Here is a 23,522-nt window from a genome sequence, read left to right on the forward strand (position 1 = left end):
GCTACACGCATAATTCCTACTTTTAGAATTGTCAGGTAATGACAGTGTAGACGCCTGTGTTGCGAGCTCTCTGCCGCCATGTCACACGGTCTTCTACAATTTTTGAAACCCCCACTTGACATTTACTGTAGGTGGAAATTGGTCTGGTTGTCCCTGTTTCACCCACGTTGGCAGGCAACCAATGGGATGTCGTGTGTGTCGAAAATCTTATACGCAATGCAGAAACCACTGCTTTGCCAACTGCTTCGGCACGCTGGATTTAAACAATTTTTGGCTTGGTGCCCATTGCGTGCTTTTATCTATCGCGGCCGCCAATTTATAAGGGATGTTGTGAAAGAGTCACTTCTTGTTTGTGTCTCACAGTTCCGGCATAACTACAGCGCATTCTCCCAAGAATATCCAACTGCTTGGAACCACCAATTGCATTCTGCTCAACATAATCTCTATGCAAATCTTCGCCAACCATCAAAAAATAGTGGAATAATTCCTTATTATTCTTTCCCCACACCATTGCCAAAAAAGCCAGCCGGATAGAGTCCCTTTACCTTGTGACCGCAAGCACAGCACCGATTACCCTAGACAAGATCGTGTACTCTTTGTTGCCCAAGAACATATTATTTGCCAAGGCCCTGTGCCTGGACGATGAATCCTGCCAACTGAGTGGTTTGCGTTACAGTCCTTTTTAAAACAGAGATGTGATGTCCTCCACCCATGTACCTTGGTCTAAAGACTTGGCGTGGCTATGCGCTCCTTTAAGGAAACCCGGTTTGTGCACTAAGCTTCCGTTCTGTAAATTGGACAATGTTTTACTGCGCAACGTGTAGGTGGTGTGATATGCGTATTAAACACCTCAGTGGGAATGGCGGATCTGCAGCCAAGACCAGACTTGTGTATGTAGCACGGTTAAAGACTTATGACACCCGTGCTACAGAGTGACGCTCAAGGTAGGTTTTGTCTGCGGGGGGATTTTTATTCGACGACCTCACTTGAAGTAAATGGTAAGGCCTGCACATTAGGCAAGCCTTCTGTGAGCATCCCGCTGAACAAGGAGATGGACTCGCTTATCACATACTTGGTGCACGCGCTCACCACGTACCGGTTAAAGGCAGTCTTTGCTGTAAATAAACACTGCTACTCCTATCAAATGTTTCAGCATTCCTGAAAAATAGTGACGTAAGCCTCAGTCGATGTTTCTTCTGCATTCATAAGTGTGTAGTTGTGGAAGACTACATAGCATCTCTAGGTGCACATTGATTTAGGTAAATCATTCCGGTCGCCTTGGTGGCATACAAACGCGCCATCACACTTTAAAATGAAGTAAGTTTTGCCCATACAACCACAATTACAATACGTTTTCTGTCGAGTAAATTATCTTCCTTTTCGTACAGTTGCTGCGTTATTATTTTCGCAGAGGCCTACAGCTGTGAAATGTAAGAAATATTTTTTTCACAAAACACGCGGCCGCGGCGCTAGCGAAGGAGCTTGTCTTGAAGGAGCGAAACCGTCTCTGGTCATGTCCTGAAACTCGGCACCCTTTCCTGCACCATATAGACCCTGGACTCAGAATGAGGCTACCAGAGCGGATTCAACGTAAGCTTGAAACCCTTTACCACCGGTTGCGTCTCACGCAGCGCTCACGAACTTTTACCGCCATCCCCTCGAGCTAACTGCAAACCCCTATTGTGAAAATTGTGGATTGCCCGAAACAGTAAATCACGTCCTTCTAGAGTGTCCGGCGTACATCCAGGAAAAAAATCACCTCGCAGAAAAGATTGCGTGCCTCAACAACGCATCTATATCTTCGAAAGATGTCCTTGGACCCTGGCCCTCTCTATCGTGCCAGAGAAAAGCGTTGGTTGCTTTATTTGACTATTTACACGGAATCGGTCTCGAAGAGACAATTTAGAACTTTACGTGTGAGATCGTTTGCACTTTTAGGTCACCACGCAAAGCCTTGTGTTCTCTTTTTTTAATCTCTCCTTTTCCCCTCTTTCTTCCTCCCTACTTCTTTAAGGGCCTTTACTCCCAGTCGAAAAACACAACAGAAAAATACGACAGAATGATCCTGTGAGGGAATGGGACATCCTGTAGTCTGTAGTAAACCCTGTCCTGTAGTCTGTAGTAAACCCTGTCCTGTATTCTGTAGTAAATCCTGTTCTGTATTCTGTAGTAAATCCTGTCCTGTAGTCTGTAGTTAATCCTGTCCTGTAGTCTGTCGTAAATCCTGTCCTGTAGTCTGTAGTAAATCCTGCCCTGTAGTCTGTAGTAAATCCTGTTCTGTAGTCTGTAGTAAATCCTGTTCTGCAGTCTGTAGTAAATCCTGTCATGTCTCCAATTTCAACTAGTTTGGCATAAGAAATTTACTTCCCGTGATGTTTTTTCTATTAATTACCTGAAGTATGCAGGATATGCATAACAATTTCAATAAAAATTTGACCAACAAACATAAGCATTTGGGGTCATTCTTGCCTTTCTGGTACACGCTTGAAATTGTTTTCAGTGAATAACTGATTTCAGAAAGCTGTACCAAAAGGCATTTAAGCAATGCAACTAGTGGTACATTCATGCATGCAATACAAAAGTTTGATGTTACGCAGACTGCACATGCCTGATCACAGTCCGAAAAAAAAGCAGTTTGCGGTGCTTATCCATTTTATTTTCCTCTTTTTACAACACTGTTCCTGGGCACTACCGGGGCTTCACTTTTTGTCATGGAGAGGCTTTTACTGCCCTCTTATGTTGCTGTTACACCAAACAAATAATTTTTATTTCATTGCCAAATATAAAAACAAAATGTGGCGCGTTATTTGTATGCTCCATGATCGTGCTGACTTGGAAACGGTCAGAACTATAATTTCTTTTAGAACAAAACAGCTTTCATCCGCAAGTCATGCGAAACTGCGCCTGCTGCAAATTCACGGGAACCTGGACGCTGGTACACGCCGGACACGGAAACTCGTGGATCCAGCAGCCGCTGGAACGTAACGCTGGAACACGCCCGAGACCACGCCGTCTCTAGCGAATAGCGTGGCCGATGCTCGCCCTCTGCCTTTTTTTTTAATAGCCGTGTAATTGCAAACCCGCGTAGCTGTTAACAAGAAATACAGAAGTCATTCCTTCAGGGAAACCTCAGTAGCGCTACAAAATTTAGCCAGACTCATTTGGGCACTTTTCAGCTGATTTGGCCGTGCTTCGGAAGCAGGGCCAAATCGCGTCCCATCATCGCGTTCCGTCAATGACGCTCAACCTGTTCATAAAAGCAAATTTATTCTCCCCGATAGAAAAAAAAAATATTAAACGAGCATCGACAATAACCGTTCGAAAATTCGTTCCTTATATTAGTTAGGGCCATTAAAACACAAGTGAACAAATATTTCTTTTACACTGCAAAACGTGAGAGAACGTGAGAAAATTAAAATGGAAAGTCAATCTTTAGCTGGAATGCTTGCCTTTGTGAACCTTGTTCCGTTGCATTCGCACAGCAAGGCGTGGAAGGGTATCCTGTGGCGAAAAGCGCACGTCTCTGTGGTGCTGCACTATCTTGAAGAGTACGCACACACGATACCTGCCGAAGTCACGCAGGGATCGTTGCAAGTTCAGTCGATTGTCGAAGCACATCGCACGTATTCCAAATCACGCTGCCTGCGAGATTCGTCGTATTCACTCACATTAAAGTGCCAATTATCCCAAGAACCCTGGTTAGTCGTCGCTGGAGGAGTCCTCACATCGAGATGCTTGAAATCCGGACCACTGATCTTGCTTTTACCACAGCTTCCGCAGCTTCAAATGTTGCTGCTTACACTCCGCGGAGACATGCACGTTTTTACAAAAAAGTTAACCCTAACTTAAAATAGGCAAAGCGCCGATGTGAAATGTGAACGAGCCACTGGGCCACGGAGCCACCGCAAATTTTGACTGGGAGACGAAAAGTAGGAAGGAACAAAGCAGGAGGGAACAAAGGAAGGGTAAGGAGGGAACCGGCCGATCACGAGAAGTTGTTTCGCGACCCCTCCTGACCCCTCTCGATTCTTCGTATTGTGGTCTCCCCGTCCCGCGAGTTCTGTCGCGCCGCGACATGCCTTCAGTGGTGACGATGCTTCCCCGAACTTCTTCCAGAGGGCCGGGCTAGAGGGAAGGCTCGCGTTTTCTTTCTTTCTACATTTATTTTTTTAACACATCTCGGCAATGCAGCGAGTTCACTGGCGCCGTTTCTTTTTTTTTGCACACAGGTAGCGGCAACTGGTTCGCTGTTTTTAAAATCTTCTTTTAACTATTTCGCTTGATTGGACACATCTTTCGCGTTAAAATAAACAAATTGCTCGCTAAAAAAAACAAAACAAAACAACAGCACGCAGATTGAAACAATGGGGCTCTCAAAGACACCCAAAAATACATGTCAGAATGTGCACTGCAATTATTACACCACGTCTTCAAAAAGCACATCTTGCTTGTTTTTATGCGTCCGTTTTGCCGAGGGGCTACCCTTGTTGCCTGATTCTTTTATCAAACATTGTCCACAGTACAATATATGCAATTGCAGTTCACTCGAAGAACCCGAGGAATTTCCGAAGTTCTCTATGTATCCATTTTTTTTATTATGGGGCTACGCTTAGATGCTCCAACAATAGTGTGATTTGTGCTAAGTTGCGTTGTTAATTGCAAATTTGTAGCGAAGGTTTTTTCCAACACGGCCGGAATGCTAATGGCCGCAATGCAACAAACGTTCATTACAACGGACGCTTGCAATGCAATTGAACGAGATGACCGTCACTCGCACGCAGCATTGTTTCCGTGCAGCGCACGCTAAAAGAGTGGGATTTTGCTGCACCGCACGGGCCGCAAACACCAAGCTTAGGAGCATCTGCGTCGATCGCGGCGCTGGAATACAACCAGTCCACCCCTTAACCGGCGCGCGGCATTCCCGTGTCCAGCCAAGCAACGGCACCATACCATCCCGTACTATCCCGTTCGTGCTATCCCCTTCGCATTGGCTAAAGCCCTGTCCCCAAAGGCAATGTCCCCATGTTATTTGCTGCTCTCCAGCAAACTCCCCGCGTTGCTGTCGTTCAGCGCGGCGTTTTCCTATGTATTCCGTTCTTTCCGGCTATTCCATCACTCTCCTAATGCTGGAAAACGCGGGGTTTTCCGACAGAGTAAGCAAGAAAGTTTGTAGCAATACTGAACGGTCTGCCATGTGACACTTTCGCAATGGATCTAAACTTCTCTTTCACACTATAAAAATCTGCAGGGACTACAAAATGATCTGTCGCATGGCAGATAATAATGGTAATTACGGAATGCTGAATGTAGTGGCTGAAGGACAGTCTGTGGGCCAACAGAAGCTTGAGTGCCTACAGGGTGTTGCACAAAAACTGTAGTACAACAGAAATGTCTCATGCGACAGAAATTTTGTAGTTCTATTACAAAGGTTTTTGTAGTGGGGACTGCAGAATGTCGGTCGCATGATAGATATGTCTGTTGTACTACATAAATTTCTGTCATACGACAGACATTCTGTCATCGTTCTGCAGAGATTCCTGTCTCCAAACAGACCATCCTGCATTCCCAACAGAAATTCCTGTTGTGCGACAGAAATGCCTGTCGTACGGCAGATTTTCTGTAGTTGTACTACAGAAATTTCTGTCGCACGTCAGGCCACCCTGTAGTCCCAACAGAAATTCCTGTCGTGCGACAGAAATGCCTGTCGTACGACAAATTTTCTGTAGTTGTACTACAGAACTTCCTGTCGCACGACAGACCATCCTGTAGTCCCAACAGAAATCCTTGTCGTGCGACAGAAATTTCTGTTGTGCGACAGAAATTCCTGTTGTGTTTTTCGACTGGGCTCCCTTCTCCCCATCCCCGCAGAGTAGCTCGCAGGTGGGAACATGCCGGCAAACCTCCCTGATTTCATCTAATAAAGAGCTCTTGCTCTCTCACTCATTTTTACACGGAATCGGTCTCGAAGAGACAATTTAGAACTTTACGTGTGAGATCGTTTGCACTTTTAGGTCACCACGCAAAGCCTTGTGTTCTCTTTTTTTAATCTCTTCTTTTCCCCTCTTTCTTCCTCCCTACTTCTTTAAGGGCCTTTACTCCCTTCTCCCCATCCCCGCAGAGTAGCTCGCAGGTGGGAACATGCCGGCAAACCTCCCTGATTTCATCTAATAAAGAGCTCTTGCTCTCTCACTCATTACTCCAGGAAATATTTATTATTTTTTTCTTCTTTGCCGTGTCGTTGTATAAAGACAAACCTTTGAACACGACCAACCAATCTATGCCTATGACTTTACCTAAGGCTTCGTTAAAACCACCTCACGCAATAAATCACCAGTGGCTAATATATTTGGTTCCAGAAACCTTGAAATTCTTAACTTGCAACTTCCTATATTCACAAAATTAAAACCCGATCTACTAAGGTTACCGGCAACTGCGAATAATTTCGGTAAATCCAGAACTTTGTAAAACCGGGACTGTCACTTAAGAATAAATGGATTCGATAAATTCATTTTTTAGAGGAAGGTGTTTATCAGCAGATACAGTCAGTTTGTAATGAGTTGGCCGGTAAGTTGTCACTAAGCGTAAAGTCCGAAGTCAAATTAATAAGCAAGCATGGTCTTGCCCTCAACTCGGAGCACCCCAGCGGGTGCAGGAAACACATCAGTTTTTGTTGCACCACTTCCGCGCTGAGCGGAACATCCTTGGATCTTATATGCTTTAAGTTTGTAAGCAAGGCTTATTTTTACTAGTTGCGCGGGGTGGTCGTGGCGTTCTTTTTCTTCGGTACAATTCCAGGCGAAGTGGCATGAATAATGGTGTCCTCTTCTTTAGGATTGTTGAAAGCATGCCGGTCTCCATGTTGTGGTCTGCGGCCACATGACTGCTGAGTATACCTCTTAAGGATGCGCATATCTCTCTTAACAGTACGTAAGCAAATTGCTTTTGCCCTAGCCTATTCCACATTTGGTACGAAATTTGATGATTTTGCTTTCGCTCTGATTTTTTAAAAACAAATTAGATGCTCTTTTAGGTTAAAAACTCAAACACGTTTTGCATGGTACACGAGGTTTGATAACAATGCCGTCTTTCGTCTTCTGCACATGCCATTTTACGGTATTGTTTAAAGAAAAGGTGGTATTTAGTTGTGTTTGGTCATTGTTTTTTTGCCAGCTGTACACTCTTTTGCGTCATCTACGCCCTCGTTTTATGTTGCCATGATGCAGAAATCGATTTCGTGAACGTGTTCGAGACTTCTAAGTCCCGATGGTCCTGAATTGTTTGCCAGATGACTTAGTTTCTACGAATAGTCGAAAGCAAATTAAACGTAATCTAAGGACCTTCACCTTCGCCATTGGGATTCCTGGTCTTAAAATTATTTCTGATAACATCTGTACGTATGTTGTATGTTTGTAAAGTTTTGGCTCATGAAACATGACAATTATCTATTGATGTAAGGTTTGATACGTCTTGGTCGCACAAGGAAACAGCTGTTGAAGCCCTTGCGGCTGTGGGATACCCGCATATGTATTCTGTTTTTGGAATCAATAAACACTATTATTATTACTAAAAACACGACCTCACACAAAAATCAAACTAACCCAGATGCCTAGTTTTTTCTAACATGGTGGAGTGACTTCCGTGACGTTCTCTTGAACCCCATCTGAAAATGTTCTTTTTAAAATGTGTCTTCGGGTAATAATACCTCATGGATTGCGAATGGCGGCGAATCGTTTCCGTCAGTTTAAGTTTATAAAAGAACTGAGCCGTTTTGGCTACCTCGGAGAAATTCTAATGTGTTTGCTGTATCGGGAACTATGTAAGACCATATTTTGATAGATCAAGTGTTGGCTGTACTCCAAACAGAAGATATAATCCTTTCGTTACATTATAAATACGCAACCATCACTCGCAACCATCACTTGCAACCATCAATGTTTTCTGAAATTCCTTATAGATTGACCTTTGATCCAATACTGCTTCCGTGCAGTGGCTTTAACTAAGTCAACATACGGTTTCCAACTGCCAGTGAAGCCGAAAAAGGTTTTCTCGTTTTTAACCACGTGGCTGGTGCTTTCTACTAATCTTTCTACAGCAGCAAATTGCAAATTTCAGCAGTACATTTTCCGGCTCTGCCTTCCGGTTCTCAAAACCAGACGGCGGCATCAGAAAACACGACTGCCATGTGAATTTATTGGTCTGCACTTTCAAACGGGCATTTTTGCCAATTAAAGACAAATTTTTGACAGAGGCATTGCAAAAAGCAAGTATTTTGTTGCAAACTTTTTATTTTTAGTTCTTCCTCAAACTAAATCTGTATTTTGAATCTACAGCTTGAAGCCGAGTATTTTTCGCTTAGTTTTTATGCCTATATATTTTTAGGCTTCAGAAAAAGCCTCAAAACATTTCGCCGCCTGTTGATGGCGAGAAAGATATTTTGTCTCATGAGAGCGACCATTTTTATAAATGTTTGACAAATTGCTAGGAAAGAGAAGGACAGTATGGGGAGATGCCTGGTTCAATGGTGCACTACAGATGGAGCCGTGGGTACGTTGCAACAACAGTTGGTATTTCACGCCACCACTCACGAGTCGTGTTCATGCGCAAAGTGCAGAGTAGAAATTTTGCATAACAAAGCGACACATCTGCTGTGTGATGCACCTTCCTCGTGTGCACAAAAGATTTCAATAGAGAGCTGTCACATACAGTGACATTGTGCACTTGGGGGGCGGGATGCTAAACGCTGGCTTTACAATAATAAAATATTTTTCTTTGAAATGCGCATTTTTGCTGCAATATAGTGGCTCATATTGCACTTGACTTACTAATTAGAGTTTGCCAAAAAGTGAACTTCAAAAATAGCACGCGACTACTTAAACACTTGCTTTTAAATGGCAGTACAGCGCATGCTCGAAACATTCCTCTTATGTGTCCGAAAAGTATTTTTAAACAAACGGATGCTAGCTAAACAGTTAAGTATATGTTTTGCAGTTTAACATACAAATACACAAAACCAACTTACCTTTTGAATATTTCCATAAGGCTTTTCCCAATAGTCTGTAGGAAGGTCAAACCTAAACCCTATTTTTTTTTCACACCTCGAAGGGTCAATATATCCAAGTAAGAGAAGTACGAGCCCCCTCAAGAACATACTGCCTTTTATCAGCGATTTTGATATGATAACTTATTTTCCCGATTGGAGGATATTTGGCTCGTTACAGTACGTTAAACCTGGAATATGCAGGGCACAGACTAGTTTGAAAATACTCCCGGACGTTTTTAGAAAATGAATTTCCACAAATAGATCCTAAGATAGAATGTCGGGCTATGCGAAGATTTTGTGGCGGTATTGCGATCCTAGCACTAAAATGTGCGACAAAATAATAAAAAAAAACGTGGTCTTTGGATGATGCATTGTTGTATATATATTGTTGGAAAAATGATCTCTTCAAATGACAAAAGCTGTCCGAACAAGGGTTGCGGAGTCGCTTGGTATATATATATATATATATATATATATATATATATATATATATATATATATATATATATATATATATATATATATATATATATATATATATATAGGCCAGTCCCTGGGCCGAACCGTTAGACCCATTCCTTTTTCACCATGGTTGAAAACGATATTTGAGTATTTTCAAACCGGCGTCCAGGAAACTTTGTTTTTAAAACTATATTTATATAAATAGACATATACGACAACCCTTTCGCAAATAGCGTCGAACAAACGGACAAAAAGTCCCTGCATACTATGAAACAATACCAAGGATGTTTACGCCTATGCCAAAGGCTGTTCTTCATCAAAGTAAGCTCCAGACGGCGCATATGCGGCCTGACACCGAAGCAAATGTCACAAAAAAGCACACACCGGTTGGGCATTCGATATGCAGATTTCGGATGCATCTTCGGTCGAAATGCAGCTGTCGGAAAGACAGAAAGTGGAGAAAAATTCAATTTCTAAAGGTCGTGGGCTCAGATCCCAACCGGAGGGCATTTTGTTTCCACTTTTTCTATCTTTCAAAATCTACATCATTTTTACTATAGCAAATAACATTCCGCATTCTTTCCTTTGCGCTCCTTGGCATTCTTCACTGCTAGCCGATATTTCTGTCTAATTCAACGAGCTCCTAATTTGCCATTCCGGTTCGCTACATGCATAGCAAGGGTCTCTATTCTGGTACTCTTCGTGCCATAGGTAGCTTAATAGTGTTCATCGCTGGTCAACCACTCTCGAAAAGTCGTTAAGATGATTCACGGCCGGGTGGATAAAAAGAAGGTCCCCTTCACCCTGAGTTTTTCGAGTGGCGCTGGGTACCACCCCCAAACTCATGAAAGCAATACCGCAACATAAATACCCGAAAAAGTGGAAGGCACGTATTCTGGACGCGTATTCTGGAGGACGTGGAGGATCTCGCCTTGCCCGTCGGGTGTAAGATCACATCCGGCAGGCATTTTTTCTCCCTTTTCTTTTGTCTTTCCCAGTCTTTTATCTCTTTTAATGACCTACCCCATTCTCTCCTTAGCCTTCCAAGCGTGTCTTCACTGCCAACCCTAATTTCTGTCCTAATTCAACGAGCCCCTCATTTCCCATTCGGGTTCGCTCGCCACTAGAGGCAGTAGAAGGGAGAACAAAATTGCGGCTGGGTTCATTTGGCTCGTAGTTGATCTGTTGCGTAGCGAGCTTCTACGTGAGCCAAATATCAAAAGATAACGCGAGGCTACAGTGTACCATGGTAAGTCACTAGCAGTGTCTGTGATAATGCAGGAAAAGTTGAGGACAAACAAGTGGAAGATAAAGGAAACGGGGACAGCATGGCCAATCTCCAGAACGAGGGTGTGCTTCTTAGGGGTATGTGCGTGGAAGAAGACGGCGATGTGGTGATGTTGGAACAGGGAACACAAGACGGGCTCGAGTTCGGCTGCCCTCAGAAAGGCGACATTCAGCTAAGGGCGACGACCATGCAGCAAAGCTGGGACGGCGCCAGCTGTGCCGGCACAGCGAGGCCCGCGACGTAGGGCCGGATACCCGTCTATCTCCCGTCACCCTAACTTTGCGCAGGGTAGCGTGGGCATCGTTCTTTTCTGTGGGGGCCACCACTTCGTCGGGCGGACCACCTGCTCTTCCCGCAAGTCGAGGCACCCGTGCCTTGCGCCGGGTAGGCTCGGCTCCCGCCAAGTCATCGGGGCCACCACACTACAAGGGGGATCGACCGTTCCCTGCCACTAGAGGCAGCTGCGCCTAGAGACCCGAATGCTACTCTACGGCCACCGGGTACCCCAGAACGTGAATCCGCCGGGGAAGTCTACATGTCTACTAGGATGCGCCTCACGACGCACCTGAAGAACTGTGAACGAGTTCTTTTTCTTTTTAGGGAAGTTTAGCAGGTCATAGAACTGTTCTTCTTAGTACCAGTACCATTACATTGTGCTTTACGTTTTGTAATGTTTCTTTATTGTCGCTCCCTTTGCTGCGTTCTCCGCGTCTTCAGTTTTTGAGCCCATTTATAAATGTGTGTAGTTTCTTTCGAGACCCATGCTGCCGCTCGTTTTTTCCTTGTCAAGTGTGCATCCGCTCGCTGTTCATAACACCCGAATCACGATATCATTAGTGTCAATATCACAATGGCAAACATCGGCTGCACGTTAGTTCCGAATGAACAAGCCACGCGATGTAACTCTTCGGCGTACCCCGAAACATACCATCACCGACGCCACGAGCAGGAACGGGAGGGAAAGAAATTAAGGCAACCGCAAAACGTATACCAACACAGCCTTTATTGTAACGTTTATAAGTACCAAGCGTCATAACATCGACCGCGCGTTATAGCTTTGGCGTAAAATCATTTGCCCAGAGTGCCTAGCCGCGTCTTTTTTACTTTGTTTACATTAAAAAAAGTAGGCGGAGGCTTTTTTTGGTTCCCCGGGGATTTTTTTGTTAGCTACAACATAGGTTATAAGTTTGGCTTGAGTAATAAATATCGATAAAAATTATGAGAATGAAACTTAGACGAAAAAGTTATGGAAACTTCTATGGCTTTATTGTCTCTTGCACATTGAGGGCCGAATGCAAATACATGCATGTAAACCACTTGTTAGTAGAGGTAATTGTAATCATTTGCCTTCTCTAGGGATCCACTCTGTTACCCTTAATGACCAACGGTTACCTTGCCTTCGCAGTATATGCCCTGTCCACGTCCATTTCTACTTCCTAATTTCTACTAAGATGTCCTTAACATGCGTTTGTTCCCTGACCCAATCCGCTCTCTTCTTGTCCCTAATCTTACAAAAATAATTTTCCGCTCCATTGGCCGCTGAGTCATTCTCAATTTATGGTGAACCCTCTTAGTAAGCTTCCAAGTTTCTACCTCGTAGGTAAGTACCGGTAAGATGCAGCTGTCATACACTTTCTTCTTCATGAACAATAGTAGGCTGCTATTCATTATCTGAGAATGCCTGCCGAATGCATGTCGTGTTGAGGCCTAGCAGTAGGCCGACCGGAGCCCGGCTTCCACAAGAACCGGGAAAGGGACTGAGCCGCGGTCGCTTTGGGCGAGATAATGACAACGTTTTTCCTTGCCACCGGCATACTTATATATCAAACGCACATGTGACCAGTGACCTCACGTACAAACTGTAGTTGAGAATTCAGGATGACAGCACCCGATAATGCATGCACATTAAAGGTGGCATAGGCGCTATCACCACATGTTGCCTTGTTTAAGAATAGGCTGACAGTCGCAACAAAACTTAGTAGCACCGCCAGTGAAAGAGGAGCACTTATAACAGCAAGAATGAATGCACAAAAGAAAATAACCCTCAAAAAATGAACCCGTAGCTGTTTAGATTTCGAAAACGACGACTAGATCGCGTTCTGTACTCGGGGGGGTAAGCTCGCGGAAATAGTAATGAGGGACTACATGAATAGTCTGGTACCTGGCTTTGTGTAGCACGCATGGATCCCTGTACAATTTCTACCCGAATATCTGCCCAAAGAGCATCGTAGCTACGTCCGCCGTCTTCACAGGCGTTCGGATGGGAAACAAAGTAGAAATTTCCTTTTTATTTCCACAACTACGCCGGAGGAAGTTCTAACAACATACAACCTGTGCCGCTCAGCAGGACGCAGAATTCGCGCTTCCAGCTTCCACTTTGCAGCCTGTCACCCAGACGTCCATGCCCTGTTCGTGGTCTGGCAACGAAGTAGCCCAATGCCGACGGTTTAGGTGCGTTAGCTGCCCTTGGCGGGCGGTTGTAACACGGTTTCTTAACTTGTTCGCGCTCACTCTACGATGTAGAGGGCTCCTTAGATGGGCAAGTACCGTTGTCCGTTCCCGCCAGACCATTAGAAGTTTATTAGAGCTTTTTTTCCAGTGGCCCCAGAGTGTGTCTGTACACTAGGGGAGAAATATATACATCACACGGTTTTGTAATCAGGTCTTTACTGTTTGGCCCATCGTCTGTACTTCCCCATTTGCTGAGGGTATCTTGTGCTTGATGTCACATCGCAAAAACCATATTTGCCAGCTTACAGCCTGTACTCCAGCGAAACAAATTTCGATCCATTATTAGACGTAACCACGTCCGGTATGTAATGTCTTGCAAATATACTTTTAAGATGCATTATGACAGCGGCAGTTGTTGTATAAGATAGCGATACTACATCCGGGAATCTGGAAAAATATTTCACACCTACTAGATACCATTTTCCTGGAATATTGCAGAGCTCAGCACCTAGCTTTTGCCAAGGATGGTGTGGAGTGGTTGTCGGGATCATAGGTTCCAAACATTTTTGCCTCTGCTCAGCTCATATGCGGCAATCAGTCACTAAAGCTCTCAGCTCCAAACTCAACCCAGGCCCCCATACCGACTCGGTGGGTCGAGCTCTGCATTTCGCGATTCCCTGATCAGTCTCATGCAAGCGTATCAATACCTCTGCGCCCAACGTCTGCGGGAATACAAGCCGTACACTTTTCGGTAACACTCCTTCGGTTACTGCCAGCGTGGCTGTTTCCTCAAAGTTAAAACAAGAAGCCGTCGAAAGCGACGAGAACTTGGCTACCGTTCTCGCCAGAATGTCATGAGTGCTTGAGAGACTTCACGAGCTGCTTGTTCTGTTTTGAATTTTTTGAAAACATTGACTTCTACGGCATTCCACAAACGTGCTTGCTGAAGTCACCAACAAACAGTGCATGGTGAATGTGTTTTCTCTAAATCGGGCCTCTGGATGACACATCTGCAGTAACAAGGCTCTTACTCGCGACATGCAAAACGTCATAGCTAAGTTGCATGAGCCTCATTCGGAAACGCAGGATGCGAAGCGGTAAAACATCTAAAGGAGATTTTCACATCAAATGTAGACGTGGTTTTTGGTCGGTTTCACACATAATTTGAAGACCTTTGATATACCCTTCGAATCTTTCTGCTTCCCACATCATTGCAATTTCTTCCATTTCAATTTGGGGATACCTGGTTTGGGCAGGCGTCAATGAGCCCGAGGCAAAGGCAACTGGTCTTTTTTCTTTGTTTGGCTGTATTTGTGCAAGTACTGACGTCCAGCCGAGTGATGACGCGTCAGCGAAAGCACCCTAGGGTGCATTGTATCGTAGTTAGCCATGACGCGCGAAACACCGATAACATCTTGGACCATTTACAGCACTTCCTCTTGGGCTGGCGTCTCGTTCATTGAGAACCCTTCAAAAGCAATTGACGTAATGGAGCAGTTTTTAAAGCCAAATCTGGTATAAACCTTGCCAGATATTTATTCATATCGAGCAGCCGTCGAATGTCAGACACGTCAGTGGGCGTCGCCAGTTCTTTTACAGCCCGAACTTTTTCAGGGTCTAGCTTTATCATATTTCGAATAAGCACACAACTAAGAAACGTTACCTCGGTTACTTTGAAACAACTTTCAGCATAATGCCCGCGCTCGCCAGACGTTGTAAAGTGAGACAGAGATGCTCGTCATGTGCAGCCTTGTGGCAACCACAAATGAGCACATAATCCATCATATTGACTACACCTGGGATTCCTTCCAGAATCTGCGACATTTTTATAGAACGCAGGTGCTGACGTTATCTGAAAAACAGTCCCTGAAAACAGTTATACCCCAAATGGCGTTATGAAAGTAGTTAACAACTGGCTTTCGGGTGACAACTTGATTTGTTAAAAAGCAAGAGTATGCATCAAGCTTCGAAAACACAGATACCGCACTCAACAGACCAAGGCCATCTCCCACCAGTGGCACGACATTGCACTCGCGAAGTAGATTTTTCTGTAGCTGCGTTAAGTCAATGCATCTCTAGCACGTACAGTACTCGTACAATACCAGCGCAGCATTCTGTTGGTTCTTTACTTTGCAAATTACGGCATATCGCTTCTTCGCACCAGCTCCAGCTTAACTCGGTCCAACAAAGGTAAGGGAGTGCGACGCGCTGCATGATTTGCAGAAACAATCAAGTTCGGCTTTACTCTGCGATTGCATGCACCTTTCATAACTCCCAGAGCACCGAAAAGCTGCCGGTAGGAAGCTTCGATGGCTGACGCACAAGTAACACAGTCAGCGAAATTAATAAGCTCAAGAGCTTCCAGCACTGGAAGACCCAAAAGCATGTGGCGCAAGGGAGACACCACGTACACAATTTGTCAGAGAGTAGGTTGTTTGCACTGGATCTTGGCAAGAAACTTTCAGAGAACATCAAGCGCCTCTTTCGCGGGTACTGTAAGTTTATTTTGCACTCGTACAACCTCGTAGGTAACAAAGGAAATGTTGATGGTGCAACAAAAACTTCTGCACCGAGTCTAGTTTAGTGAACACCGGAGTGCCATCAAGTACAACACGAGCACACTAAGAATTAGAGTGCCCCCGTGCACCGCTCTGGCAAATTACGCCCATTTTTGCATACGGAGACCACAAAATTGCACTTTTTCCTACACACTACCGAAAAATGTCCGAAACAACCGCAGTAGTTGCATTTTACAGCTTTGGCCGGGCAGGTGATCCTGGGGTGCGGTCACTGACCACAGTTGGGGCATGGAACGGAGGTGCGTGTGGTCTGTTGGGCTGACCTTGTATGCCAGGTACGGTGTTCCTTGACGAGCTGGCGGGAAGCTGTCGTGAAGAGTTGTTGTGGGGCTGCCCCTGGTTGCTGACCCCATCCAGGTTACTGGCTTCCGGTGCACAAGGTTCGTCGCTGGTTTCTTGCAGCTGTTGGTGCTGTTGTTGGACGGTTTTCTTCAAGCGAGCTTTTGCCACACCGCTGGTGAATGCCAAATTCGCATCCATTTGTGGTTACTGGGAGAGCATCCCATCACTGAGGCCGACGACCAACCAGTCCCAGATCAATCCCGGATCAGTGGGACGGGATTCACTTCAACCCCAGGCTAGGAAACAAGGCGGGGTGGCGCTTAGGTGGGAGAGCGGTAGCTTTTTTAGGGGGTCCCGCGCAGCTAAGGAAGGCAAACTAGGAGACAAAGGGGAAGCAAGAGACACATGCACACTCAACGCTGGGAGGCAGCCAGGCCTAGAGCTAAAAGGAGAACCTACGGACGTAACTGAGAGTGTTGACAGAAGCCATTTAGGTAGAAACAATGGAGAAAACAATTCTGTAAAAGACAAAAACAGACCCCCTAACTGGAAAGGGAAAAACAAATGCAATAAATATTTAATCAGCTACTTAAATATGCAGGGAGGCAGAAAGCCAGTTAAGTGGGTGGAAATTCAAAAGCAACTTGAACGGGAAGGAATAGACGTGTACGCTTTAGCCGGGACTCACCCCCGGGACCTAGAAGCCCCACCTATCATAGACATTTATATCTGGGAAGGTTGCAACAGGACCACAGGAATGAAGAAAGGAGGAGGTGTTGGCATGCTCATTAAACGAGGGACCGACTGGCAGAGAGTGCATGAAAGTTGTAAAGAGCATCTATGGGTTAGAGGCACCATAGAGGGGAAAAATACATGGTTAGGAGTGGTGTATATGTGGACCGGAAGTAGTGCTAGGGAGGAAAATGAGGAAATGGTAAACTGTTTGAGAAGAGATATAAACGAGTTCAAGGATTTGGGCGAAATAATCATAGTTGGAGATATGAATGCCCATATAGAAGGTTTGGATGGATACACAGACCACAACGGTTCCCTAGTGATAGATATATGCCAGGAAAACCGGCTTGTAATAGTAAACACGGAAAGCAAGTGTGACGGACAAATAACGTGGGAAAGCGTTAACAGACAGTCCAGCATAGACTACAGTTTAGTATCCGAGACAGTGTACGGAAGGCTGCGGGAAATGAGGATAGATGAAAATGGAACAGACAGCTTAGGAAGCGACCACAAGCGGTTTAGCTTGTACTTTGGAGGCGCAACCCAGACCGATGCAGAAATAGGTACAATAGAAGAAAATAATTTGAATAATGAGCAGTTAAAGATCACCGCTGATAGATTAGAAGATGAAATCAATAAGTACCCAGGCAAAAATTGGAATTACGTCGAAATGATTGCGTTCATAAAGGGTAAGATGAATGAAGCAAAGGAACGAAACCGATGGAAAGGGAAGAGATAGCCGAGAAGCTGGTGGAATAAGGAAATAAAAGAGGCTATTGACCAGCGAAGAACGGCGTCGAGAGAACATACAGAAGCAAAAAGAACTGGTATGGAACCGGAGGTAGTGAAGGAGAAGTGGGACTTCTGCCGTGGGAAAAAACTAGAAGTGCAGAAAATGGTGCAAGCAAAGATCAAGCAGAAAAGCGAACAATGGATGGCAGAAATACAAAAGAAGGACAAAAGCGCATCCAAGAAGTTTTGGAACCATGTAAAATCACTAAGCTCAAAAAACGATAACCATCAAAAATTCCTGATTGATGAGGAGAGGGAACATTTAGAATGAGAGCACGCGTTGGCGCATATTCATCGAGTGATTAGTGAGAAGTTTAGGACAATAGGGGTAGGGAAACCTGAACCGATAACATCAGCGCCACAAAAGACTGCGGAAAAGGAAATAAGTTTGAGCAACCTTGATTGGAAAAAAGCAGAGCAAAAAGTTTCCCCCCAGACAGCAGTGGGCCCGGACGGAATACCAATGCAACTGATAAACGTACTTGGACCTAAAGGTAAGAAATCGTTTATGAGGGCAATAGATAAGGTGATAGAAACCAAACAAATACCAGAGGACTTGTTAGAAAGTAGGATGAATTTAATATATAAAGGCAGAGGAGACAAAGCCAGTATTGGTTTATACAGACCACTCACAGTAACGTCAGTGGTGTATAGATTCGTAATGCAGGCGATAAAATCAGAAATTCAAGCATGGATGGAAGAAAATGAAATACTTGGGGAACTGCAGAATGGCTTTAGACAAGACAGGCGACTGGATGACAATCTGTTCGTGATAATGCAATGCATTGAATTTGCGAAAGCACAGAATAGACCACTATGGATTACGTTCTTGGACATTAAAGGGGCATATGACAACGTAAACACACAACGGCTGTGGAGAATGCTGAAACTCCAGGGATTAGATGACGAGTTAGTACAGCTCCTTATAGCAATCTAGAAAGACAATAGAGTGCACCTTACTTGGGAAGGACAGAAATGCGCCCAGGAGGTCAACATCCATCGCGGATTGAAACAGGGATGCCCTTTGAGCCCAATACTGTTCATGCTTTACATGGCAGGGTTAGAAAAGAAACTGGAAGAAAGTCAAGTAGGGTTTAGCCTAACCCATTTGCTGCAAGGCGAAGTGGTACAACAGCATATTCCGGCAATGTTATACGCAGACGACATTGTTCTTTTAGCTGATAACCAAAGTGATATGCAGCGGCTAATAAATATTTGCGGCCAGGAAGCCACTGACCTCGGGTTAAATTTCAGTGCAGAAAAATCCGGAATAATGGTTTTCAATGACGCTACCCCCGACCTATTGTCTATCCAGCAAGACGAATTACCTAGAGTGAAGGAATATAAATATTTGGGAGTATGAATAAACGAAGGGGATAACCACCTAAGTACTCACGAGGAGCAACTTAAGGTTAAGGAAAAGCGAAACGCAGCTATAATGGAGCATACAGCTCTGTGGGGGTATAACAAATATGAAGTAGTAAGAGGAATGTGGAAAAGAGTAATGGTTCCGGCTCTCACGTTAGCGAATGCTGTACTCTGCTTAAAATGAGACGTTCTATCAGGCCTTGAAGTAAACCAGAGAACGGTAGGACGTTTGGCCTTAGGCGCGCATGGAAAAACAACTAACGAAGCAGTTTAGGGAGATATGGGCTGGGCGTCGTTTGAAGTTAGAGAAGCTCAGAGTAAAATATGCTTTGAGATGAGGTTGAGGGCAATGCATCAACAAAGGTGGGCAGCTAAGGTTTTTAGGTTCCTATACTTGAAAAGCGTGGACACGCAGTGGTTAAGAAAGACTAGAAGGCTAACGATGAAAGATAGAAAGAACAGTGGGGAATCCAAAACAGCCAAGGTAACCAAAAAAGAGGCAAGGCAGATTGAAACGAATAAATGGAGGGAAAAAATGGACGCTAAAACGTCGTTAGAGATACACAGGGCTGAGAAGATGAACATCAGAAAGGAAAATTTCTACGATAATTCCCAGAGCAGTGCTTTGCTTTTTGAGGCTAGAGCAGGTTGCGTGCGAACTAAGAGTTTTCTGAGGAAGTATTCACAAAATGATGGGGTATGTGTGGTCTGCGGAAAAGAAACAGACTATGCGGCACATAGTGTTAGAATGTGAGGGTATCCATCCAAATCTACATGAAGGGAATATTGGGCTTTCAGAAGCCCTAGGATTTAAGGGTATCAGAGAGGAAGTTACCTTCAAGGCTGTCGAGGGGACGAAAAGAAGGTTAGAATGCTGGTGACGAAAAGCAGAGAGGGAAATATTGCCTAGGACAGTTACCACCTGTACAAAGAAAAGAATGTAGTTCGGGCCTAATAAGCTTTAGTGCCTGCCCTAAGCAGCGCTAGCAATAAACCAAGAGTGAAAAACATGGTTATATTAGTCCTTTTTTGGTAAGATGACATGTCATGACCCCGCTTCAAAGGGGAAAACAATAGGAATCATCATCATCATCATCATGCGTTTCTTCTCCAGGTAGTCGCACCGGTCCACTAGAGTGTACAATTCGGTGACGAATTGGTCGACTGATTTTCTTGGTTGTTGATTGCGTCGGTGGAAATATGGACTCTCATAAACTAGGTTTCTTGCGGCTACAAAGTGTTTGCTTTTTCATCGTATGGAGTAGAGTCCAAACTTGCGCTTCTTTTCTCCGCTTATTTAAGCGTAGGGCGAAGCAGTACTCATCGAAGAGTTGAAACGAACAGGGCATTTCGGATGTCCGGTTGAAGTCAAACGTTAGCGGAGCTGGAACATCGCACACACCATCGAATTGCTTGACTCCGCTGTTTTCTGACATGGCGCCGCTTAAAAAGACAGTTGCAACACACGTTGGATGTTAGAAGACGGCCACTTCTGACCCTCATGCCGTGTTGTGGGCTACCAGTAGGCCGAGCAGAGCCGGGCTACCGCAAAAACGGGGAAGGCACTGAGCTGCCGACGATGCTGACAACATAATAAAAACCCTTATTCGATGCCACTGGCATACATATAAATCAAACACATAGTGAACAGTTACGTCAAGAATGAACTGCACTTGACAATTCTGGGCGACAGCACAAATTAACCATGCACACTACACGCGGCATAGTCACGATCACCACAATGCACTACACTTCATTCACAACTTGGCCAAGTGGATATACTCGCTTACCAATTCCACTGCCTCGCTACCTATTTCAAACCGTTGTGCTTTGCCGAGGATAATGATATATACTTAAGTTTCTGCAAAATAATTTTCAGGCCCACGGTTCTGCTGGGTTTGTCCAGTGCGCAAATCTTATACTTTGCAATTCCTGCCCCGAGTTACTTAGCAAGGCAAAGTCATCAGCCAAAGTGAGGGGACACACAATCTCTAATTACCCTTACTCCCACCTGTTCCCAGCCCAATGCTCGGAATACTTCGTGTAAACTTGCGGTGAAAAAACGCCGAGGGAGTAAGCCGTTTCACTCACGGTTACTAACTCACGTACGTAGCCCAATGGGTAAGACGACTGAAACTAACTCTGTCTGGTCTACAAGACACATGATCGAATACTGCCGGTGCTTGTGTGATTTTTGCGATTGTGAATATTGTGCGCAGGGACGCGGACGGACATTGTGTGGTCGTAACATACTCACCACCTAAAAACATCCGGACACCAAAGCCCTTTCACGCTGCCCAATGGTACCGTCTTCCAGTAATGATTTATTTGTTTCACATAGCAATACGCAAAGCCTGGCTTCATCGAATATGTTCATTCTGACGGCCATGGTGACGTGGATCCCTTGAACGCTAAACAATCTGCAGTCGGGATCGGCGGAACAACAAAACAGTCGCGTGTTTCACGAACTTAAGAAGTTGCAGGTAGCGGAAGGCGTACTCTAGCCATACAACAACCTTTCTAATAGCATTAGGGTTTCTGTGAAGTCCCGCTCACTGCATTCAAACATTTTAGCCGCCGAAAGAGCGTCAAACATGACGCCGCAAGAGCGTGTCATTTGCGATTTTCCTAAACATACGACCAGGTTTGTAGCTATTTTTGGCCTGGTTTCTCCCAAAAGCATCGCCCGGTACGTCACCTCCTGTGCAGCCTGTTTACGACAGAAGCGCCCTATCAGTTCATCTGCTGTGTTCCGAGAGCCACTACTGTGCCTATCGATATCATCGGAGGAATTGGCATTGACTTGTTTTGTTCTTTTTCTTTCAACTACGGCGACAATGTCACTTAAGCCAACCACTGAACTGGGGATGCTGACACTGCTCCGGATAGTTCTGGCGCAGGTTTGTAGTTGCTGACATCTTTTGGTGCACGATAATCTGCACCAATCGTTGCCTTGTGTTCTTTGTAATATTGGAAAAATCTTTTTCAGATTCGCCCAAGGCGCACTTCGTGCCTACGATACGATATGCAAAATCACCTGTAGTAGACCTGTGCCTATTGTTGCTTCTAATTTTTTTACACAATTTTGTGTGGCACGTGATGAAAAGCGTTTGTGAAGTCCAGCTGACTTACCTGCGTTTGTGTTATACGGTCAGCAGTGGGGGAGATGTCATGCATTAGGTCAGCCAGTCGGGCAACTGTGGATTGTCCTTTGTGGAAACCGTGTTGTAACGTGCAAAGCCTGTCATAAGCAGTCAACTGGTGGAAAACCTCCTTATGCTCCTTGGCTTCAAGGCTCGCAGAAGCGAAGCCCTCTCTAGGCTTTCACAGAATGATATAAGTAGGAAATAAGTGTCTTGTACAGGAAATGGACAAAGAAAGGTTCGCAGTCTACAATACCAAATGTGCCCTATGAAAATAGTTAGGCGTTTTTTGTATACTCTGGTTAGTCAAGTTAACATATTTTAATTAACGTAAGCAACAAAGAAAGAAAGAAAGAAAGAAAGAAAGAAAGAAAGAAAGAAAGAAAGAAAGAAAGAAAGAAAGAAAGAAAAACAAGCGCCCAGAGTGGGGATCGAAACCCCGCCATTCGATTTGATCTCGAATGCCTTATCAATTCGCCTATCTGGGCTACTCTGTCTTCCTTCACTTTCTGGGGCATTTAAACATACTATAACTGCATCTAATGCTTCAGGGTGGTAACCAGCGCCCCTCTGACAACAAGGGGAGATTGGGACCTTCTTTTGTACTTCCGGGGCTTGACTCGAACGTGTACAGCCTGTCTTGAGTGGTCATCTGGAGAGAAACCCTCTTGTGCTACCGTGTTATCAAGTCTGACAGAACCGAGGCTCTCGCGAGGCTTTTACAGAATGTTATGATTTGGAAATGACGGGTTTATTGAGGAAACAACCAAAGAAAGCCAGAAGTCTACAACACCAAAGAGACATACAGGAATGGTTAGGCATTTTTTACTATGGTTAGTGAAGTTACCCTTTTTATTCTATCATAAGAAAAAAAGAAAGAGAAAAAGAAAGAAAGGAAAAAAAAAAACATCCAGATTGTAGACCGAACCCACGTCTTTCGACTTTATCTCGAATTCATGCAAATCTCCAATGCCGTACCTTACCCCAGAAAGTGAAAGAAAACACAGCAGCCCAGATAGCGGAATTGGTATAGCATTCGAGTTGAAACCGAAAGGCGTGGGTTCGGTCGCCACTCTGGACGCTTGTTTTTCTTCCTTTCTTCCTTTCTTTCTTTTATTTGTATTTTAAAAATCTTGAATTTATTAAACATAGTGAACAAAAAAGCCAAAAAATAACCAATGCCTCAGGTTGCATTGCAGAATTCCGGCCTTTCTTTTTCCATTTCCTTACGAGCCCCTCTTCTCCTAATTATATATATATATATATATATATATATATATATATATATATATATATATATATATATATATATATATATATATATATATATATATATATATATATATATATATATATATATATATATATATATATATATATAT

The 23,522-nt window shown here is 44.3% G+C and overlaps 1 long non-coding RNA gene across 1 annotated transcript in view; it reads right to left on the reverse strand.

The window, feature by feature from the left end:
• LOC144141855 (uncharacterized) overlaps window positions 1-9,333 on the reverse strand; it is a 35,204-nt gene extending 25,871 nt beyond the window's left edge. Inside the window, exon 1 of the long non-coding RNA XR_013316718.1 lies at window positions 9,020-9,333. This is a non-coding gene — a long non-coding RNA (uncharacterized LOC144141855). The remainder of the gene's footprint in view (window positions 1-9,019) is intronic.
• Window positions 9,334-23,522: the final 14,189 nt, after the last annotated feature.

This window comes from Haemaphysalis longicornis, unplaced genomic scaffold, assembly GCF_048455015.1.
Source record: "Haemaphysalis longicornis isolate Haplotype H1 unplaced genomic scaffold, Haemaphysalis longicornis Haplotype H1 scaffold_6, whole genome shotgun sequence".
Classification (NCBI taxonomy): Eukaryota; Metazoa; Arthropoda; class Arachnida; order Ixodida; family Ixodidae; genus Haemaphysalis; species Haemaphysalis longicornis.